The sequence below is a fragment of the Heterodontus francisci genome, chromosome 33 (genome assembly GCF_036365525.1).
Source record: "Heterodontus francisci isolate sHetFra1 chromosome 33, sHetFra1.hap1, whole genome shotgun sequence".
Classification (NCBI taxonomy): domain Eukaryota; kingdom Metazoa; phylum Chordata; class Chondrichthyes; order Heterodontiformes; family Heterodontidae; genus Heterodontus; species Heterodontus francisci.
The window spans coordinates 14,830,201-14,854,055 of record NC_090403.1 but is presented as its reverse complement, the minus strand read 5'-3'; positions in this window follow the sequence as shown (position 1 = coordinate 14,854,055).

Below are 23,855 nucleotides of genomic sequence, written 5' to 3'. Positions count from 1 at the left end.
ATATTCCGCTCTCTCAGTTTATAACTATTCAGATAATAATCTGCCTTCCTGTTTTTGCTACCACATTATACTGCATCTGCCATGCATTTGCCCACTCACTCAACTGGTCCAAATCACCCTGAATCCTCTCTGCATCCTCCTCACAAGTCACCCTCCCACCCAGTTTTGTGTCATCTGCAAATTTGGAGATATTACATTTCATTCCCTCATCTAAATTATTAATATATATTGTAAATAGCTGGGGTCCTAGCACCGATCCCTGCGGTACCCCACTAGTCACTGCCTGCCATTCGGAAAAAGACCCATTTATTCCTACTCTTTGTTTCCTGTCCGCCAACCAATTTTCTATCCATTGCAATACACTAACCCCAATCCCATGCGCTTTAATTTCTCTTATCTGAGACTTTGTGGAAAGCCTTCTGAAAGTCCAAATAAATCACATCCACTGGCTTCCCCTCATCAACTCTACTAGTTACATCCTCGAAAAATCCTAGTAGATTTGTCAAGCATGATTTCCCTTTCGTAAATCCATGCTGACTCTGCCCGATTCTACCACTGTTCTCCAAGTGCTCTGCTATAAAATCTTTGATAATGGACTCTAGAATTTTCCCCCTTACCGACGTCAGGCTGACTGGTCTATAATTCCCTGCTTTCTCTCTACCTCCCTTTTTAAATAGTGGGGTTACATTAGCTACCCTCCAATCCATAGGAACTGGTCCAGAGTCTATAGAATCTTGGAAGATGACCACCAATGTATCCACTATTTCGAGGGCCACTTCCTTAAGTACTCTGGAATGTAGATTATCAGGCCCTGGGAATTTATCGGCCTTCAATCTCATCAATTTCCCCAACACCATTTCTCTAATACTGATTTCCTTCAGTTCCTCCCTCTCACTAAACCCTGTGTTCCCCAACATTTCTGGTATGATATTTGTGTCCTCCTTTGTGAAGACAGAACCAAAGTATGCATTAGTTGGTCAGCCATTTCTTTATTCCCCATAATACATTCCCCTGTTTCTGACTGCAAGGGACCTACATTTGTCTTCACCAATCTTTTTCTCTTCACATACCTATAGAAACATTTACAGTCAGTTTTTATGTTCCCCGCAAGCATGCTTTCCTACTCTATTTTCCCCTTCTTAATCAATCCCTTGGTCCTCCTTTGCTGAATTCTAAACTGCTCCCAATCCTCAGGTCTGCTGTTTTCTCCGGCAAATTTGTATGCCTCTTCCTTGGATCAAATGCTATCTCTAATTTCCCTTGTAAGCCATGGTTTGGCTACCTTTCCCATTTTACTTTTGCGGCAGATAGGAATAAATAATTGTTGCAGTTCATCCATGTGCTCTTTGAATGTTTGCCATTGCCTATCCACCGTCATCCCTTTAAGTAACGTTTCCCAATCCGTCATGGCCAACTCGCGCCTCATACCTTTGTAGTTTCCTTTATTAAGATTCAGGACCCTAGTCTCAGAATCAACTATGTCACTCTCCATCTTGATGAAGAATTCTATCATATTATGGTCGCTCATCCCCAAGGGGTCTCGCACCACTGGATTGTCAATTATTCCTCTCTCATTACACAATACCCAGTCTAGGATGGCCTATTCTCCAGTTGGTTCCTCAACAAATTGGTCCAGAAAACCATCCCATATACACTCCATGAATTCCTCCTCTACGGTATTGTGACTAATTTTCCCAATCTATATGCAGATTAAATTCACCCATAATTACAGATGTTCTTTTATCGCATGCGTCTCTAATTTCCTGTTTGATGCCATTCCCAACATCACCACTACAGTTTGGGGGTCTATATACAACCCCCACTAACGCTTTTTGCCCCTTAGTGTTTCTCAGCTCTACCCATAGATTCCACATCGTCAGAGCTAATATCTTTCCTCACTGTTGCGTTAATTTCCTCTTTAACCAGCAATGCACCTCCATCAGCTTTTGTCTGTCCTTCCTAAATACTGAATACCCCTGGATGTTTATTTCCCATCCCTGGTCACCCTGCAGCCATGTCTCCGTAATCCCGACTATATCTTACCCGTTTATATCTATTTGTGCGATTAATTCATCCACTTTATTGCGAATGCTCCGCGCGTTAAGGCACAAAGCCTTAAGGCTTGTCTTTTTAACATTACTTGTCCTCTTCCCACTATTTTTCACTGTGGCCCTGTTTGATTCTGGCCCTTGATTTCTCTGCCTATCACTTTTCTTATTCCCCTTTCTGTCTTTTGTTCTTGCCATTGATCCCCCCTCCTCTGACTCCTTGCAAAGGTTCCCAACCCCCCGCCATTTTAGTTTAAACCCTCCCCGACCACTCTAGCAAATACTCCCCCTAGGACATCAGTCCTGGTCCTGCCCAGGTGTAACCTGTCCAGTTTGTACTGGTCCCACCTCCCCCAATGCCCCAGGAATCTAAAACCCTCCCCCTCACACCATCTCTTCAGCCACGTATTCATCCAATATATCCTGCTATTTCTACTCTGACTAGCACGTGGCACAGGTAGTAATCCTGAGATCACTACCTTTGAGGTCCTACTTTTCAACATAATCCCTAACTCCCTATATTCTGCTTTTAGGACCTCATCCTTTTTTTTACCTACGTCGTTTGTACCAATGTGTACCACGACCGCTGACTGTTCACCCTCGCCCTTCAGAATATCCTGTAACCGCTCTGAGACATCCTTGACCCTAGCACCAGGGAGGCAACATACCATCCTGGAGTCTCTTTTACGGCCACAGAAACGCCTATCTATTCCCGTTAGAATTGAATCCCCTATAACTATTGCATTCCTACACTTTTTACTCCTCCCCTGTGCAGCAGAGCCATCCGTGGTGCAACGAATTGGGCTGTTGCTGCTTTCCCCTGAGTGGCCATTCCCCCCAACAGTATCCAAAGCAGTATATCTGTTTTGCAGGGGAATAGCCACAGGAGATTCCTGAACTGCCTGCCTAGTCCTCTTCGCTGCCTGGTGGTCACCCATTCCCTTCCTGCCTGTGGAGTCTGAGCCTGCGGTGTGACCACCTCTCTATACATGCTATCCACGATACTCTCTGCCTCATGGATGCTCCACAGTATCCCCAGCTGCCGCTCCAGCTCCGAAACCCGGGCTTCCAGAAGCTGCAGCTGGAGACACTTCCTGCGCACAAGCTGGTCCCGGGCACTGGAATTGTTCCCGGCTTCCCACATACAGCCACATGTTGAACCTGAAGTGGGCGAGTTCAAGGCTGGTTTTACTTCCCAGCCGACCCAAACACACCAGTTTTTGGGGTTAAAATTGCCCTCAAGCTGACCTTTTGTCAGAATGGCCTGTTCTGGGCGGGAGGCTGTTTCAATATGCAATCGACATCCAATACCATTTTTGGACCACGGATCCCATTCTGCAGTGCAAGTGGGCGGAGGAAATGCTGTAAAGCTCCACCCATTTGTTCCAGGTGGTGAGTGGATATCCTTAAAGGGACTGCTCATAGCTTTTCCACATAATTCCCCACAAATTATTTTTCCTTTTATTTTTATGAGGCGAGGCAGAACAAATGTATTTCTCCGGGCTCCACAAAAACCCAACAGCCCACTGCCAGCCCATGCTCAAACCCCTTGGGAATCTGCTCCCCTCCTCCCACAGCACCCTCCCCTCACTCTGCCCCCTCCCCAAACAGCACCTTCCTCCTCACAGAGCCCCCTCACACACATCTTTCTTAATAACTCACCCACCTTAACTCCCCTGACAGCGAGTGTCAGCATTACCACTATGCCACCATCTTCCCCGTATGAGAGACATCAAACTCTCCAGTATGGGATGTGGGGCTGAAGTGAGCAGATTTGTCATGTTGATCTCTGTGCCATTCTCTACCATCTTCATCCTTCGGCTTTCAGTACAAGAGGGCCCATAGTAGGAGGGAGATGTCCCGGACAGATGGAGGACTCCCAGATGTACATCCACTTACCTTTCTGAGGAAGAGGTCTTGGAGCTGGCAGGCACCCAGGGTGGCTGCTCAATAGCCAATGGGGAGATTGGAGTCCCTGTGCAAGAGAGTGAGGACTGTCTTCCATTGGCATGTGCATCAATGTTGGAGACCCACATAACGCGTGGTTGACATCAGGAGAACTGCACAGCCTATCCCACATACGTTTGTGTTCTCTCAAGCAGGTAGCCATTTTCAGGGGTGCGCAACCACTGGGGGACAGCGTCCACCTCTGACGAGGAAGACGACTCAGCAGATGCACCATCCCATGACTCACTTGCACTCACCACCAATGCAGATACTTTCCCCTCAGGGTTACAAGCTGGTGAGCGCACCACACACACCTGAGCAGCTGGCTGAGGCTGAGACAGCCGAGGCCTCTGACACTGAGAGGACTGTGGGTGGCCTGGCCCATGCTGAGCCCCAGGCTGATAACGAGCCTCTGGTGTTGACAGCACAGAACAGAAGACAGTGTAAACAGAGTAAATATAGTGTAAATGTCAGGAATTGGTTGAGAATGGGAATTCAGTGCATAGGGAAAAGGAGGGGCTGCTTTTTGCTTCCAATACTTGTATTGGTTCGGGTAAGCTTGAGGCAGTAAGTATTTAGCATTTTTGTCCAGTGTTTAGTGCTTATTGCAAGTTAGTGTGAATAAAAGAAAAAACTGAAATAAAAACAAAAAGTAGATTTAAATAATCTAGACTAAAATATGACAGAACAGGTTATGCATCTGGACTGCAGTATGAGGGAGTCTGTGGACAGCGAGACTGTCCCGAGTGAACACATCTGCAGTCGATGTCTCCATCTTGAATCTCTCCGGCTCAGAGTCATTGAACTGGAGTGTGAGTTGGAGACACTCTGACACATAATGGAGGGGGAACAGTATCTGCACAGTTTGTTGGAGACCTCGGACACACCTCATAGAGAGGTGCAAATTAAGAATGGGGCTAGTGTGACTGATAGTGTAGAGAGTAATGGGAACTAGGTGAGATAGAGAATGAGGAATCGCAGTAACTGACCCTATCCAATAGGCACAATGTACTTGCTGCCTGTGAAGATAAGGATAAAGATTGTCGGAAGGACAGACAGAATGGAACCATGGCACCTTGGAGCAGGAGGTTGTCCAAAGGGATGGGGAGGATGAGGGGAAGTGTAATGTGGTGGCTGTAGGGGGTTCAATAATCAGGGGGACAGATAAAATCTTTTGTAAGCAGGATCGAGACTCCCAGTTGGTTTTTTGCTTTCCTGGTGCCAGGGTGAGGGACACATTGAACCGGCTTGAAAGGATATTGGAGAAGGAGGGGGAGGATCCAGACATTGTGATCCTTGTTGGGACCAATAACATAGAGAAGAGTGGGCAGGTGTGTAATGGAAGTGGTGTGTAACAAGTGGGTGTGTTGTGTAGTTGTGTAGCAGGCAGGTGTGTAACGGCGGGTGCTAACAGACGGGGTTTGTAACAGGCGGGGAATGTAAAGGGCAGTGTGTGTAATGGGGAGGGTGTGTAATGGGCGAGTGTATGATGGTCAGGGTGTGTAATGGGTGGGTGTGTAATGGGTAATCAAAGAGCTAACCCCTGCTTTGCACTCTTGCAGAAGGGGTATTCTGTCCTGCCTCCCAAGGACTGTGTATTTTTTAATGGATGTGATTAAATATTCGTAGAATGATACAACACTGAAGCTCACCATTTAGCTTATGGTGCATGTACCTTCTCTTTGAATGAGTTTTCCAATGAATCCCAGTTCCCAGGTCTTTCCCTGCCACTTTTCTGTAGGGAAATTGTATGATGATTGACATTTCAACCTTAAATTCCCTGCTCAGAGAGTTCCAGTGAATCTTTTGTGAACCTAGGACTCCTCTGGTATATTTCCTTTTGTCATAATAAATCTCCTTGTACAGCTTCCTTCATTACTTTCCCCATTATCAATACTGAGCCAACTGGCTTCAAATCAAAACTCTTTCAATTGAAGACTGAAGTCACCTTGGCTACTTTCTGATCTTGCACCGTTGCTGGGCCAACACTATCACATTCAGACCATGTTTCCTTTCTCGTTTGTTGCTGCTTTCTAGGCTTTGTTCCATCTGGCCCTGATGCTTTATTATCATCCAGTTGTTGAATTTGTGAATAGCCTATTTTTCAATCTGTTTGATATGCTGAGGCAGCCATTGGCTCCAGGGCTACTGGCTCAGAAACATCACTTGACCACTGATTAAAGGAATCAGTTACACTCTTCCCACCTGCCTCTCAACAAGGCTGGCTTTAGTCAACTAGCTTTGGATTGGCTAGATGGAGGGTGTGTTACCCTCACTGAGAGATACCAGCTTCTGCATCATTGGCAAATAGCCCCAGAGATTGGCTGCTCAACTATAAGGGGCAGCGAAATCAGGTGCTGCTACTGCTCTTAAACGTCTGCAGCAGCTGAGAGGAACAATACACCTTTCCTGTGCAAAGAACAGCAGCAAGTGTCTCCAGGTTCACTATGATGTCAAGCTGGAGTTCACAAAACAGCAGGTATGGTTGCCAACTCTGGTTGGACGTATTCCTGGAGGTTTCATCACACGACCTTCCATCGTCAAATGCCAACCCAGAAAAACAGCCTTCCCCCCCATCCTGCACCAACATCTCCAATGTTTTTATAACTAAGAAACAAGACTGTTGAAAGAAAATGCACAATTTTTAAAGACCCATTGATTTTTCTCCTGGTTGTTCATAGCAGGGTCCTGGAAACTTCAGAGTAACCCTGGAGGATTGGCAATCCCAGCCGCAGGGCATCTTTACAACAGGCGAGGCAAAGATCCAGATGGATTAGGTTCAGGAGAGGGGGAAATGGCCTGATCCCAATGGATGGGCAGCATACTTCAGGCAAGGGGGTTGGCAGGAGTTTGCCAACCACGTCAATGCTGGCAGCAAGTACCCCAGCATCTGGCTGCAGTGCAGAAAGAAATTGAATGGCCTCACTGGGTATTCTAGGGTAGGAAACCCTGCTCACATCCACCACTGCTTCAGCTGTGCCCTCACCTCCTTGGAAACGTCCCATGGTTTCCCATTAGGCAACAGTGAAGACTTTACTGCTCCTTCCCTCTACATTTCCTCATAGTCTAGAAAGCTGTTCTCCCCACCAACAAAGTACTTCCATCTACAGTAGCAGCAAGATACGTTCCTGTTGCTGTGCAGACTATGGTCAGCAAGCTAATACATGGTTAAACTAAAAGCTCTGTTACTAAGATTCGTTGGGGTAGATCTTGACTTGGTGCGATAGTGTGGATGGACTTCTGACCCACTATCGCCTGTTTTATATTTTTACACAAAGTCAATATCTACCCCAATATTCACTCCTCTACCAGGCAAAAGACAGCCCATAACAAGAGGAAGGGAATCCGCATGGGAGGAGGTCCTCAGGCTGTTCATTCTCACCCCTCTTACTGAGGCTACACAGCAAACTATGGCCAAGGGCAATAAGGAGGACAGAGGGAAAGCTGGAAAACACGTGAAGGAATCTGGCCATAATGAGGGTTTATAAGGTTAAAATAATTATTTTCTTATGAATGAAGGATTAAAAAGTTTTTAAAAAAGGATTCATCTTCCGAAAAGGTTAAAATAAAGTTCAACTCTATGGTACTGGGTGGACATGCCTCTGTTTTGAAGGGTTTGCCTCAACTTGGAACTATAAAGGCAGCTTCTGATAAGAGGGATTCACTCCCAAAAGTCACAAACCTCATCACACGGTAAAACATTGATAACATAGTTTTACAAATGGTCTCGAAAGTTACCACAGTGTAATAGTTAAAAAGGTGGTTTTAAATGGAGAGCCCTAAACCGCAGTCAACTGAATTTTTAACAAAACTGACCAAAGCCAAAAATGGAATTATAATCTTGAAACACATGACTAATGAAAATTGAACGTGAAGCTCGCAGTTTGCTACTAGCCTAGCTTTCTTAGGAATCAAAGAAGGTGGATCTTAACTAGAAATTAACAGTTATACAATCTTATTTGGGAAATAAAGAAGGACAGACTTACTTGCAGAAAAGGTAACACCTCCATACGTAAGAAATTAGTTATGCAACTTGAAACACAATATAAATATTAAAACTCCAATGTCTCTCACAGTAAAGGTACGGCTATTGGGGTGAGGCAATGATAGTTCTGCCCATAATTAGGACAGAGGTATCTCAGTAACTCTGTACTCTTCTACTCAGGGATTTAGGGTAAATGTTACTTCAATAATTGATGGATATCTTACTTAAATATTTTACTGTAACAATATTTAGATTTAAAAATTGGATTCTCTATCAGAAACAAGATTGTACTTTCTTTTCCTAGAACTATTAATGTTGTGATTGACAGTCTCACCAACTGTGAATTGCATGTTTGATTCTTTAATAAACCTTTATATAAATTAACAATTATATTGCATCGTATAGTCTTCTGTATCACTAACTCATGAACCTATCTCCATACACTCTTTGGTGGGGAGGTACATTACTGAGGAGAGATTCCTGGACACTCATATTATCTGGGTTATTATAATCTGGCTGAAACTTGTTTAAAAGGCTATCTTGAGGACGGTAATATTCTTAGCTGGTTCCTTTCCTTTAGAGAGAGTTAGATCAGTCCTTCAGACCCATTCAAGTGCCTTTGGGACCTGTCTTTCTCAATCTTAAATGTGAGTGATCATCTGAGAAGTACGCCTGATCCAAGATAGCTCCAAAAAAGGGCTAGGATTATAATCCACCACAAACAATCCCACCTCAGATTGTGTCTCTACCCTTTCTGTACCTTTATTTAATGTCCTGCTCCTCAACCACATCATCCAAATGTACCTTAAACCCTAGCTGGCCTTGTGCAGAAAATGCTTGATATATTCCTCCCATCCAAGTGGTCTTAACCCTTGTCCATTTTCTCTTTCCCGGGGTTGACTTGGACTTGGGTTCCAAGTGTTTGATCCTCCTGAAGATGCAGTGTTGCTCATTCAGAACCTGCTAAGCAGCAGCTCAGAAATGCACAGCTCACAGGATTTGGACAGAGGCTTAGAGAGGAGTGCACTGCGTGATAGAGAGGGCAAGGGTCCACTGGGTAATAGGGAGGGCAGGAGTGTACTGGGTGATAGAGTGGGCAGGAGTGCGCTGGGTGATGGAGAGGGCAGGAGTGCGCTGGGTGATAGGGAGGGCAGGAGTGCGCTGGGTGATGGAGAGGGCCGGAGTGCACTGGGTGATGGAGAGGGCAGGAGTGCGCTGGGTGATAGGGAGGGCAGGAATGCGCTGGGTGATGGAGAGGGCAGGAGTGCGCTGGGTGATGGAGAGGGCAGGAGTACACTGGGTGATAGGGAGGGCAGGAGCCAAAGAGGAGAAGGAACCAGCTTCTTGGAGGCCCCTGCATGCCCTTTGTCTACTGAAGAAGACTTTAGCCACCCAGCTGTTCAAAGAAGGTGTAAGATTTTTGTGTTTAGGTGAGACATTGACCAGCCTTTGACCCACAAGGTACAGGCTCTGGTTTCTTAAACCAAGATAGAGAGTTTATTAAGCACAGCAAGAATATGCAAGAAATAGTTAACCAACAGCAGTAGTTACATAGCACAGTATCCTCGGTTCTTGCTTTCTGAGTTGCTGTGGTGCAGTCTTCTTTCTTGAGGTGTTATGTTGACTGTAGGTTGGCATCTTCTTGAATCGGTGTGCCCTGATGTGTCTCAGCACCTGCCATTTATGGCCCCTCTCAAAGGCTTCCTTCCTTTCATATTAGGTTACATTCCACCTTAACCCTTTTGATTGGTTAGGTACGACCTCACTTTCTATACTTTGTCTCTACAGACAGCTTGATGACCCAAGTTATTGTCACACATTGGGGAATGTTTGCTATCCCCATCAACATTCCAGTCTTGAATGGCCTCCGAATACCTTTAATTGCATTGCCATCCTCATGGGGTCTACAAGTCTCTCCCTTATTGTGACTCTGAGTCTGTCTTAATTGAAACACAGAATAGGCAGTTATCAAGACATCCAGTCTCATAGCAAAGCCATTTCTGCTATTGTTGTTACAGTAAACATCGTCATCCACCAGCTCCCCACTACAGTATACAAATAGGGTGGCGCAGTGGTTAGCACCGCAGCCTCACAGCTCCAGCGACCTGGGTTTGATTCTGGGTACTGCCTCTGTGGAGTTTGCAAGTTCTCCCTGTGACTGTGTGGGTTTCTGCCGGGTGCTCTGGTTTCCTCCCACAGCCAAAGACTTGCAAGTTGATAGGTAAATTGGCCATTGTAAATTGCCCCTAGTGTAGGTAGGTGGTAGGAGAATGGTGGAGATGTGGTAGAGAATATGGGGTTAATGTAGGATTAGTATAAATGGGTGGTTGTTGGTCAGCACAGACTCGGTGGGCCGAAGGGCCTGTTTTAGTGCTGCATCTCTAAATAAATAAATAAAAATACATTTCACATAACATGATTCTAAATACAAGCTTAGTTCTAATCTAATACATTGATACATATACAAAGTATAACTATTTCTGAGCATAATGACAATATCACTTAAAATCATTCTACTTTAAAACATAGTATCTCATGTGAATTTGTATCAGACCATACCTTACAGAGATTCATCCAACATATAAAAAAATGGCAGTTGTTAACCCCTTAGTTCCTACAAAGGTGCTCTCTAAGTATGAGAGATTGGTGAAGGTATTGGACAGTGTGTCTAATAGGATTGCCCATATTTATTATATATCTGTTATGTCCACATTGTCCAACTGAACACTAGATTGTCCCCTGATGGTAGTAAGTACATATTAGTTTAGAGATACAGCACTGAAACAGGCCCTTCGGCCCAACGAGTCTGTGCCGACCATCAACCACCCATTTATACTAATCCTACACTAATCCCATATTCCTACCACATCCCCACCTGTCCCTATATTTCCCTACCAACTACCTATACTAGGGCAATTGCCAATTTACCTATCAACCTGCAAGTCTTTGGCATGTGGGAGGAAACCGGAGCACCCGGAGGAAACCCACGCAAACACAGGGAGAACTTGCAAACTCCACACAGGCAGTACCCAGAGTTGAACCCGGGTCACTGGAGCTGTGAGGCTGCGGTGCTAACCACTGCGCCATTGTGCCGCCCATATTAGTAATTAGAATCCTGAATATCTCTTGTGTTACATTTGTTACTCTTTGTTAGCATGTTCTAGAGGGGCTGGAAATAAAAGCAGTTAGTTATTAGCCCACTGATGTGAGTGTTTATTCGGATGCGACAGCAGCTAGTCTGCAGAAATCCACAACCTGTCTGATTGAGGTTCTGATGCAAAGCATTGAAATATTTTATCCATCGTGGAGCACATGGTCACTCAACCCCCTTCCAGGCACATGACAGACTATTCCCTCCATCTCTCCAGGTATTCATACTGCAGCTATGTGTTCTGCCATCTTCTCCATCATAGACAGGCTGGGAGATCAGTGGTCTGATCTTCCGCAGATGAGTGGGTGTTGGCACAGACGTTGGCAGAGGGAGTAGGCCTGCAACAGGCAGGATGATGTTGCTGCCACTGTGGAAAACACCACCTCTGCACCATTGTGCTTCCCTCCATCTGTGTGAGCAAGAAAGGCCACTAGACATGATGGCACTTGCCACGTACTCTGCAGATTGCTTCTGGAATGACAGTGCAGACTGGACTTGGAGCAGCAATCAGTGGTCTGCTTAAGTTATGCAGTAGATGTTGATTGTGGTGTGGTGGGTGGGTTTAAGGCAGGACTGGTTGGCAGGTCTGTTAATACTGAGGGCGGGGTTGGTGTACGGAGGGGGCGGGGTTGGTGTATGGAGGGTGGGGTTAGTGTATGGAGGGCGGAGTTGGTGTATGGAGGGCGGGATTGCTGTATGGAGGACGGGGTTAGTGTACGGAGGGCGGGATTGGAGTACTGGTGTGAGGGCGGGTTAGTGTGCGGAGGGCGGGGTTAGTGTACGGAGGGCGGGATTGGAGTACTGGTGTGAGGGCGGGTTAGTGTACGGAGGGCGGGGTTAGTGTACGGAGGGCGGGATTGGAGTACTGGTGTGAGGGCGGGTTAGTGTACGGAGGGCGGGGTTAGTGTACGGAGGGCGGGGTTTGTGTATGAAGGGCGGGATTGGTGTATGGAGGGCGGGGTTAGTGTATGGAGGGTGGGGTTGGTGTATGGAGGGCGGGGTTGGTGTATGGAGGGCGGGATTGCTGTATGGAGGGCGGGGTTGGTGTATGGAGGGCGGGATTGCTGTATGGAGGGCGGGGTTGGTGTACGGAGGGCGGGGTTAGTGTACGGAGGGCAGGATTGGAGTACTGGTGTGAGGGCGGGGTTAGTGTACAGAGGGCGGGGTTAGTGTACAGAGGGCGGGGTTAGTGTACGGAGGGCGGGATTGGTGTATGGAGGGCGGGGTTAGTGTATGGAGGGTGGGGTTCGTGTATGGAGGGCGGGGTTAGTGTATGGAGGGTGGGGTTCGTGTATGGAGGGCGGGATTGGAGGACTGTTGTGAGGGCTTCATTGATCAGCTGCTGCCGATCAGCTCTAACAGTTGCTGATGTGCTTTCCCAGCATCCTCCTCAGTGCTGCATGTCTCTGCCTCCATGAGGTTGATGGTTCTCTATTTCTACCCACCCCAGCTATTGTCCCTTGTGGGATATCTCCCTGATCCCGGACAGTCTGACTGGGCTGTTCTGGAAGAAGCTGCCCGACCTTTCCAGGTTTGGGAATCCTGGCTTCAACATTCCTATAGTTGACATAGTAACATTTCTTGTAAAGCTACGAGAAATTCTGTTTATTCTTTCCATTTGTGAGATTTGAATTGTTCAATTAATTGAAGTATTTTTTCTGTTTCAACAGAATAATGAAATTCCTGTTTGAAACTAGACCTTTCATAACAGTTATCTGCAGTCTGACAGGTTCCTATCCCAACACCTTCCAACCCTCTGGCCAGAAAAACCACCGAAATCAGACCGTAGCCTGCATTCAACGTGTCCCAGAGCAGGTGAACTTGCAATTATTCTCCTTGATGTCTACAGAGACTCTTCTCAATATTGTAACACTGAGATATTGTGTAGAGATATTCCCAGCTGCAGACTGTTTGAGGTAGAGGGCAGCACTCCATGCTAGCAGGCTGGCACCCTGTGCTGCAGAATTACCATGGCTCCAGGTCGAACCATGCAATGACCGGGTGTGGTCTGCGACATAAAGAAGAAGTGGGTGAATAAATCCAAGGCTGAGATTTTCCTTTAACGATAACTTTGCCTCCCAGACGCTGCGTATTGCAGTGAGAAGGCAGTGTCTCATACTGTCCGCCAGGTGGCACCAGAGGCACAGTGATCGCACCGAAACACAGCTTGGTGGATGGCACCTTATCAGAGGGTGACCACGACAGTGAGGACCTTGGTGACAGTGACCACCACAATCACAGTGATCGCCATGGTGATAGTCACTGCAGCAGCGAGCACCATGGTGACAGTGACCGCAACAGTGACCATATTCGGTTCTGAGGCACAAAGCTTTCATCTTTTAACAGAAATCAGTTTGACCGACTATGCAGGATTGCGGAACGTGTTTGGGTGAGGGGCTGGTTTTCTCCTTTGCTACAGGTGCTTGAAATCTTCTCAGGGACCGATTTTCCACATCACTCTGACTGCTTGATGCCAGACAGAGCAGCCCCAAAGTGTCCTGCTCATCAGCTGGCCTGATCCTCCTGGGCTAAGGTTCATTACCCGAGGCCCAACACACCCCTGGGACAGGCCTGACATCTGCCAGGGCCTAGTGCCTGCCAATAGAAATGGAAATCCAACCACAGATCCGGGCCTTGCAGGAAGTCTCAAGAAGTAGTTGCTGCTGAAGCAGGTCTTCAGGTTTCTATCAAATAGCAGCAGTGAGAAGCCATTGTTACGATCCGGTGAGAAAGGGGTCTAGGGTTCCCTCTTAGCCTTCACCTGGTCATACCGTAACAGGGTTTCATTTTAAACACACTGTTTTTAGCTCCCCTTTGGTGAATCCTTGTTCACTGCTTTCCAATTAAAAGACAAAGAAACCAGCACAGACAGGTTTTCATAGGTTTAAAGAAGAAAAGGTGACATTTTTTTTTTAGTACTGAAACAGGCCCTTTGGCCCACCGAGTCTGTGCTGACCAACAACCACCCATTTATACTAATCCTACGTTAACCCCATATTCTCTACCACATCCCCACCATTCTCCTACCACCTACCTACACTAGGGGCAATTTACAATGGCCAATTTACCTATCACCCTGCAAGTCTTTGGCTGTGGGAGGAAACCAGAGCACCCGGCGGAAACCCACACAGACAGAGGGAGAACTTGCAAACTCTGCACAGGCAGTACCCAGAACTGAACCTAGGTTGCTGGGGCTGTGAGGCTGTGGTGCTAACCACTGCGCCACTGTGCTGCCCCGAATTTATTAAACTTAAACTCGAATTCGGTAAATGCCTACGGATACACGCCATGCCCACATTAGCATGCATACATGATACACACATGCATATAGAGACAGAACAGAGCAGAAGAAATAAAGTGGAAAAGTTTGAGGCAATTTATGAAGAGGGTTTTTGTTACGGATCTTCAAGCTCACTGGCGAGTCCTTGATTCTAGGTAGATCTCGCTTTTCATTGGGGCCCATTATTCTTCTTAAACCTTGATCGCTGTTGGAGACTTTTCTCTATTGGGGTTCATGTGTCTTCAGTGGATTTGGAGTTCCGTGAGAAAGAGATGAGAGCAGACAGGAGAGGCTGTGGCGAGCTAACCAGGAGAGGTCTTTTCAGTCTAGGAGCAAACAGACACTCTGAGTTCAAACTGTTTGTGCCATTCAGAAAACCCCAGGTTGCCAAGCAGGTTAGTGATATGACTAGCTGTTCTGACCACGTCTTGGCTCTGTGGATTGTATCATTTTAGTGGGGCCTGGAATGCGCTTCCCTGCCTTTAATGTCTGGTGCTGAAAGTCTATTGTAGGTTAAATGGATAAGGGGAGTAACATCTCTTGTCCCTACTGGTATGTAAATGTCTTCAAGCCAAGTGTCTGGCAGCCCTTGTAACAGGCCTTCTCTTCTTCCCAGCAACAATTTGAAATTTAATGTCCATGTGGTGAAATTAATATGCCTCATTCTTGGCAGGTGGGGGCCCAGCACGACACAATGATAGTCAATGCAGGAACCCATAAGAAAGGGCACCTAGTTTTTGGGGTCATCTATTCACTAATCTGACCAGTGAGGGGCAAACATTACAAAAATGTCTTCTGGTGGTCTTTTAGGCACCTGCCAGGAGATCACATGAGAAAACAATGTGGGAATGTTCTATGTCCCTCCCACCTCATTTAGATGCTGTACCTATTTATGGTCAAACACTCCATACTCTCCCCAAATCAGGGAATCCCTGGGAATCGCCAAGGGTCAGAGACGCAACATCACGGGTTTCTACTCCACTGCCCTTTGCTTTGTTTACCCAATATCCTTTGAATATGACCCCTGGTTCTGGACTCCCCCACCATCGGGAACATCCTTCCTGCATCTACCCTGTCAAGTCCTGTTAGAATTTTATAGGTTTCTATGAGATCCCCCCTCACTCTTCTGAAGTCCAATGAATATAATCCTAACCGACGCAATCTCTCCTCATATGTCAGTCCAACAATACCAGGAATCAGTCTGGTAAAACTTCACTGCACTCCCTCTATAGCAAGAACATCCTTTCTCAGATAAGGAGACCAAAACTGCACACAATATTCCAGGTGTGACCTCACCAAGGCCCTGTATAATTGCAGCAAGACATCCCTGCTCCTGTACTCCAATCCTCTCGCTATGAAGGCCAACATACCATTTGCCATTTTTACCGCCTGTTGCACCTGCATTATTACCTTCAGCGACTGGTGTACGAGAACACCCAGGTCTCGCTACATATTCCCCTCTCTCAGTTTATAGCCATTCAGATAATAATATGCCTTCCTGTTTTTGCTACCAAAGTGGATAATCTCACATTTATTTACATTATACTGCATAATGTCCTTCCAAACACCATCTGTTAAGATGCAAATGGTTTTGCAGCCATGGCTGATCTGTTTAACAAGTCCTTTCTTCACTCCAGTAACAGTTTAAAATCAATGTTCATGACGAAATTAATGTGGCTCATTCATGGCAGGTGGGGGCCGAGCATGACAGTTGGGAGTGTGTTACCTATCAGATTACAGATAGTGGGGAGTGTGTTACATATCATATTACAGTTAGCGGGAATGTGTTACATATCATATTACAGTAGGCGGGAATGTGTTACATATCAGATTACAGATAGCAGGAGTGTGTTACATATCATATTACAGTTAGCGGGAATGTGTTACATATCAGATTACAGATAGCGGGAGGATGTTACATATCATATTACAGTAGGCGGGAATGGGTTACATATCAGATTACAGATAGCAGGAGTGTGTTACATATCATATTACAGTTAGCGGGAATGTGTTACATATCAGATTACAGTTAGCGGGAGTATGTTACACATCATATTACAGATAGCGGGAGTGTGTTACATATCAGATTACAGATAGCGGGAGTGTGTTACAGATCAGATTACAGTTAGCGGGAGTGTGTTACATATCAGATTGCAGTTAGCGGGAGTGTGTTACATATCAGATTACAGTTAGTGGGAAGTGTGTTACATATCATATTACAGTTAGCGGGAGTGTGTTACATATCAGATTACAAATAGTGGGAGTGTGTTACATATCAGATTACAGATAGTGGGAGGTGTGTTACACATCATATTACAGTTAGCGGGAGTGTGTTACATATCAGATTACAGTTAGCGGGAGTGTGTTACATATCATATTACAGATAGTGGGAAGTGTGTTACATATCAGATTACAGTTAGCGGGAGTGTGTTACATTTCAGATTACAGTTAGCGGGAGTGTGTTACATATCAGATTACAGTTAGCGGGAGTGTGTTACATATCTGATTACAGATAGTTGGAAGTGTGTTACATATCATATTACCGTTAGTGGGAGTGTGTTACATATCAGATTACAGTTAGTGGGAGTGTGTTACATATCATATTACAGATAGTAGGGAATATGTTACATATCAGATTGCAGATAGCGGGAGTGTGTTACATATCATATTACAGATAGCGGGAGTGTGTTACATATCGGATTACTGTTAGCGGGAGTGTGTTACATATCAGATTACAGATAGCGGGAGTGTGTTACATATCAGATTACAGTTAGCGGGAGTGTGTTACATATCAGATTACAGATAGCGGAACTGTGTTATATATCAGATTACAGATAGTAGGGATTATGTTACATATCATATTACAGATAGCGGGAGTGTGTTACATATATTACAGATAGCGGGAGTGTGTTACATATCAGATTACAGTTAGTGGGAGTGTGTTACATATCAGATTACAGATAGTAGGGAATATGTTACATATCAGATTACAGATAGCGGCAGTGTGTTACATATCAGATTACAGTTAGCGGGAGTGTGTTACATATCAGATTACAGATAGCAGGGAATATGTTACATATCATATTACAGATAGTGGGAAGTCTGTTACATATCAGATTACAGTTAGCGGGAGTGTGTTACATTTCAGATTACAGTTAGCGGGAGTGTGACACATATCAGATTACAGTTAGCGGGAGTGTGTTACATATCAGATTACAGATAGTTGGAAGTGTGTTACATATCATATTACAGTTAGTGGGAGTGTGTTACATATCATATTACAGATAGTAGGGAATATGTTACATATCAGATTGCAGATAGCGGGAGTGTGTTACATATCAGATTACAGATAGCGGGAGTGTGTTACATTTCAGATTACAGATAGCGGGAGTGTGTTACATATCAGATTACAGATAGTGGGAGTGTGTTACATATATTACAGTTAGCGGGAGTGTGTTACATATCAGATTACAGATAGCGGAACTGTGTTATATATCAGATTACAGATAGTAGGGATTATGTTACATATCATATTACAGATAGCGGGAGTGTGTTACATATATTACAGATAGTGGGAGTGTGTTACATATCAGATTACAGTTAGCGGGAGTGTGTTACATATCAGATTACAGATAGTAGGGAATATATTACATATCAAATTACAGTTAGTGGGAGTGTGTTACATATCATATTACAGATAGTAGGGAATATGTTACATATCAGATTACAGATAGCGGGAGTGTGTTACATATCAGATTACAGTTAGCGGGAGTGTGTTACATATCAGATTACAGATAGTAGGGAATATGTTACATATCATATTACAGATAGCGGGAGTGTGTTACATATCAGATTACAGTTAGTGGGAGTGTGTTACATTTCAGATTACAGATAGCGGGAGTGTGTTGCATATCAGATTACAGATAGCGGGAGTGTGTTACATATCAGATTACAGTTAGCGGGAGTGTGTTACATATCAGATTACAGATAGCGGGAGTGTGTTACATATCAGATTACAGTTAGCGGGAGTGTGTTACATATCAGACTACAGTTAGCGGGAGTGTGTTACATATCAGATTACAGTTAGCGGGAGTGTGTTACATATCAGATTACAGATAGCGGGAGTGTGTTACATATCATATTACAGATAGCGGGAGTGTGTTACATATCAGATTACAGTTAGCGGGAGTGTGTTACATATCAGATTACAGATAGCGGGAGTGTGTTATATATCAGATTACAGATAGTAGGGAATCTGTTACATATCATATTACAGATAGCGGGAGTGTGTTACATATCATATTACACATAGCGGGAGTGTGTTACATATATTACAGATAGCGGGAATGTGTTACATATCAGATCACAGATAGTAGGGAATATGTTACATATCAAATTACACATAGCGGGAGTGTGTTACATATCATATTACAGATAGCGGGAGTGTGTTACATATCAGATTACAGATAGTAGGGAATATGTTACATATCAAATTACAGATAGCGGGAGTGTGTTACATATCATATTACAGATAGCGGGAGTTTGTTATATATCAGATTACAGATAGTAGGGAATATGTTACATATCAGATTACAGTTAGCTGGAGTGTGTTACATATCATACTACAGTTAGCGGGAGTGTGTTACATATCAGATTACAGATAGTAGGGAATATGTGACATATCAGATTATAGATAGCGGGTGTGTGTTACATATCAGATTACAGTTAGCGGGAGTGTGTTACATATCAGATTACAGATAGCGGGAGTGCGTTACATATCAGATTACAGATAATAGGGAATATGTTACATATCAGATTACAGTTAGCGGGAGTGTGTTACATATCAGATTACAGTTAGCGGGAGTGTGTTACATATCAGATTACAGTTAGCGGGAGTGTGTTACATATCGTATTACAGATAGCGGGAGTGTGTTACATATCAGATTACAGTTAGCGGGAGTGTGTTACATATCAGATTACAGCGGGAGTGTGTTACATATCAGATAACAGTTAGAGGGAGTGTGTTACATATCAGATTACAGATAGTAGGGAATATGTTACATATCAGATTACAGTTAGCGGGCGTGTGTTACATATCAGATTACAGACGGCGGGAGTGTGTTACATATCAGATTACAGATAGCGGGAGTGTGTTACATATCAGATTGCAGATAGTAGGGAATATGTTACATATCAGATTACAGTTAGCGGGAGTGTGTTACATATCATACTACAGTTAGCGGGAGTGTGTTACATATCAGATTACAGATAGTAGGGAATATGTTACATATCAGATTACAGATAGCGGGAGTGTGTTACATATCAGATGACAGTTAGCGGGAGTGTGTCACATATCAGATTACAGATAGTAGGGAATATGTTACATATCATATTACAGATAGTGGGAGTGCGTTACATGTCAGATTACAGTTAGCGGGAGTGTGTTACATATCAGATTACAGATAGCGGGAGTGTGTTACATATCAGATTACAGTTAGCGGGAGTGTGTTACATATCAGATTACAGATAGTAGGGAATATGTTACATATCATATTACTGATAGTGGGAGTGCGTTACATATCAGATTACAGTTAGCGGGAGTGTGTTACATATCAGATTACAGTTAGCGGGAGTGTGTTACATATCAGATTACAGATAGTAGGGAATATGTTACATATCAGATTACAGTTAGCGGGAGTGTGTTACATATCAGATTACAGATAGCGGGAGTGCGTTACATATCAGATTGCAGATAGTAGGGAATATGTTACATATCAGATTACAGTTAGCGGGAGTGTGTTACATATCATACTACAGTTAGCGGGAGTGTGTTACATATCAGATGACAGATAGTAGGGAATATGTTACATATCAGATTACAGTTAGCGGGAGTGTGTTACATATCAGATTACAGATAGTAGGGAATATATTACATATCAAATTACAGTTAGTGGGAGTGTGTTACATATCATATTACAGATAGTAGGGAATATGTTACATATCAGATTACAGATAGCGGGAGTGTGTTACATATCAGATTACAGTTAGCGGGAGTGTGTTACATATCAGATTACAGATAGTAGGGAATATGTTACATATCATATTACAGATAGCGGGAGTGTGTTACATATCAGATTACAGTTAGTGGGAGTGTGTTACATTTCAGATTACAGATAGCGGGAGTGTGTTGCATATCAGATTACAGACAGCGGGAGTGTGTTACATATCAGATTACAGTTAGCGGGAGTGTGTTACATATCAGATTACAGATAGCGGGAGTGTGTTACATATCAGATTACAGTTAGCGGGAGTGTGTTACATATCAGACTACAGTTAGCGGGAGTGTGTTACATATCAGATTACAGTTAGCGGGAGTGTGTTACATATCAGATTACAGATAGCGGGAGTGTGTTACATATCATATTACAGATAGCGGGAGTGTGTTACATATCAGATTACAGTTATCGGGAGTGTGTTACATATCAGATTACAGATAGCGGGAGTGTGTTATATATCAGATTACAGATAGTAGGGAATCTGTTACATATCATATTACAGATAGCGGGAGTGTGTTAAATATCATATTACACATAGCGGGAGTGTGTTACATATATTACAGATAGCGGGAGTGTGTTACATATCAGATCACAGATAGTAGGGAATATGTTACATATCAAATTACACATAGCGGGAGTGTGTTACATATCATATTACAGATAGCGGGAGTGTGTTACATATCAGATTACAGATAGTAGGGAATATGTTACATATCAAATTACAGATAGCGGGAGTGTGTTACATATCAGATTACAGTTAGCGGGAGTGTGTTACATATCAGATTACAGTTAGCGGGAGTGTGTTACATATCGTATTACAGATAGCGGGAGTGTGTTACATATCAGATTACAGTTAGCGGGAGTGTGTTACATATCAGATTACAGCGGGAGTGTGTTACATATCAGATAACAGTTAGAGGGAGTGTGTTACATATCAGATTACAGATAGTAGGGAATATGTTACATATCAGATTACAGTTAGCGGGCGTGTGTTACATATCAGATTACAGACGGCGGGAGTGTGTTACATATCAGATTACAGATAGCGGGAGTGTGTTACATATCAGATTGCAGATAGTAGGGAATATGTTACATATCAGATTACAGTTAGCGGGAGTGTGTTACATATCATACTACAGTTAGCGGGAGTGTGTTACATATCAGATTACAGATAGTAGGGAATATGTTACATATCAGATTACAGATAGCGGGAGTGTGTTACATATCAGATTACAGTTAGCGGGAGTGTGTCACATATCAGATTACAGATAGTAGGGAATATGTTACATATCATATTACAGATAGTGGGAGTGCGTTACATGTCAGATTACAGTTAGCGGGAGTGTGTTACATATCAGATTACAGATAGCGGGAGTGTGTTACATATCAGATTACAGTTAGCGGGAGTGTGTTACATATCAGATTACAGATAGTAGGGAATATGTTACATATCATATTACTGATAGTGGGAGTGCGTTACATATCAGATTACAGTTAGCGGGAGTGTGTTACATATCAGATTACAGTTAGCGGGAGTGTGTTACATATCAGATTACAGATAGTAGGGAATATGTTACATATCAGATTACAGTTAGCGGGAGTGTGTTACATATCAGATTACAGATAGCGGGAGTGCGTTACATATCAGATTGCAGATAGTAGGGAATATGTTACATATCAGATTACAGTTAGCGGGAGTGTGTTACATATCATACTACAGTTAGCGGGAGTGTGTTACATATCAGATTACAGATAGTAGGGAATATGTTACATATCAGATTACAGTTAGCGGGAGTGTGTTACATATCAGATTACAGATAGTAGGGAATATATTACATATCAAATTACAGTTAGTGGGAGTGTGTTACATATCATATTACAGATAGTAGGGAATATGTTACATATCAGATTACAGATAGCGGGAGTGTGTTACATATCAGATTACAGTTAGCGGGAGTGTGTTGCATATCAGATTACAGATAGTAGGGAATATGTTACATATCATATTACAGATAGCGGGAGTGTGTTACATATCAGATTACAGTTAGTGGGAGTGTGTTACATTTCAGATTACAGATAGCGGGAGTGTGTTGCATATCAGATTACAGACAGCGGGAGTGTGTTACATATCAGATTACAGTTAGCGGGAGTGTGTTACATATCAGATTACAGATAGCGGGAGTGTGTTACATATCAGATTACAGTTAGCGGGAGTGTGTTACATATCAGACTACAGTTAGCGGGAGTGTGTTACATATCAGATTACAGTTAGCGGGAGTGTGTTACATATCAGATTACAGATAGCGGGAGTGTGTTACATATCATATTACAGATAGCGGGAGTGTGTTACATATCAGATTACAGTTAGCGGGAGTGTGTTACATATCAGATTACAGATAGCGGGAGTGTGTTATATATCAGATTACAGATAGTAGGGAATCTGTTACATATCATATTACAGATAGCGGGAGTGTGTTACATATCATATTACACATAGCGGGAGTGTGTTACATATATTACAGATAGCGGGAGTGTGTTACATATCAGATCACAGATAGTAGGGAATATGTTACATATCAAATTACACATAGCGGGAGTGTGTTACATATCATATTACAGATAGCGGGAGTGTGTTACATATCAGATTACAGATAGTAGGGAATATGTTACATATCAAATTACAGATAGCGGGAGTGTATTACATATCATATTACAGATAGCGGGAGTTTGTTATATATCAGATTACAGATAGTAGGGAATATGTTACATATCAGATTACAGTTAGCGGGAGTGTGTTACATATCATACTACAGTTAGCGGGAGTGTGTTACATATCAGATTACAGATAGTAGGGAATATGTTACATATCAGATTATAGATAGCGGGTGTGTGTTACATATCAGATTACAGTTAGCGGGAGTGTGTCACATATCAGATTACAGATAGTAGGGAATATGTTACATATCATATTACTGATAGTGGGAGTGCGTTACATATCAGATGACAGTTAGCGGGAGTGTGTTACATATCAGATTACAGTCAGCGGGAGTGTGTTACATATCAGATTACAGATAGCGGGAGTGTGTTACATATCAGATTACAGTTAGCGGGAGTGTGTTACATATCAGATTACAGATAGTAGGGAATATGTTACATATCATATTACTGATAGTGGGAGTGCGTTACATATCAGATGACAGTTAGCGGGAGTGTGTTACATATCAGATTACAGTCAGCGGGAGTGTGTTACATATCAGATTACAGTCAGCGGGAGTGTGTTACATATCAGATTACAGATAGTAGGGAATATGTTACATATCAGATGACAGTTAGCGGGAGTGTGTTACATATCAGATTACAGATAGCGGGAGTGCGTTACATATCAGAT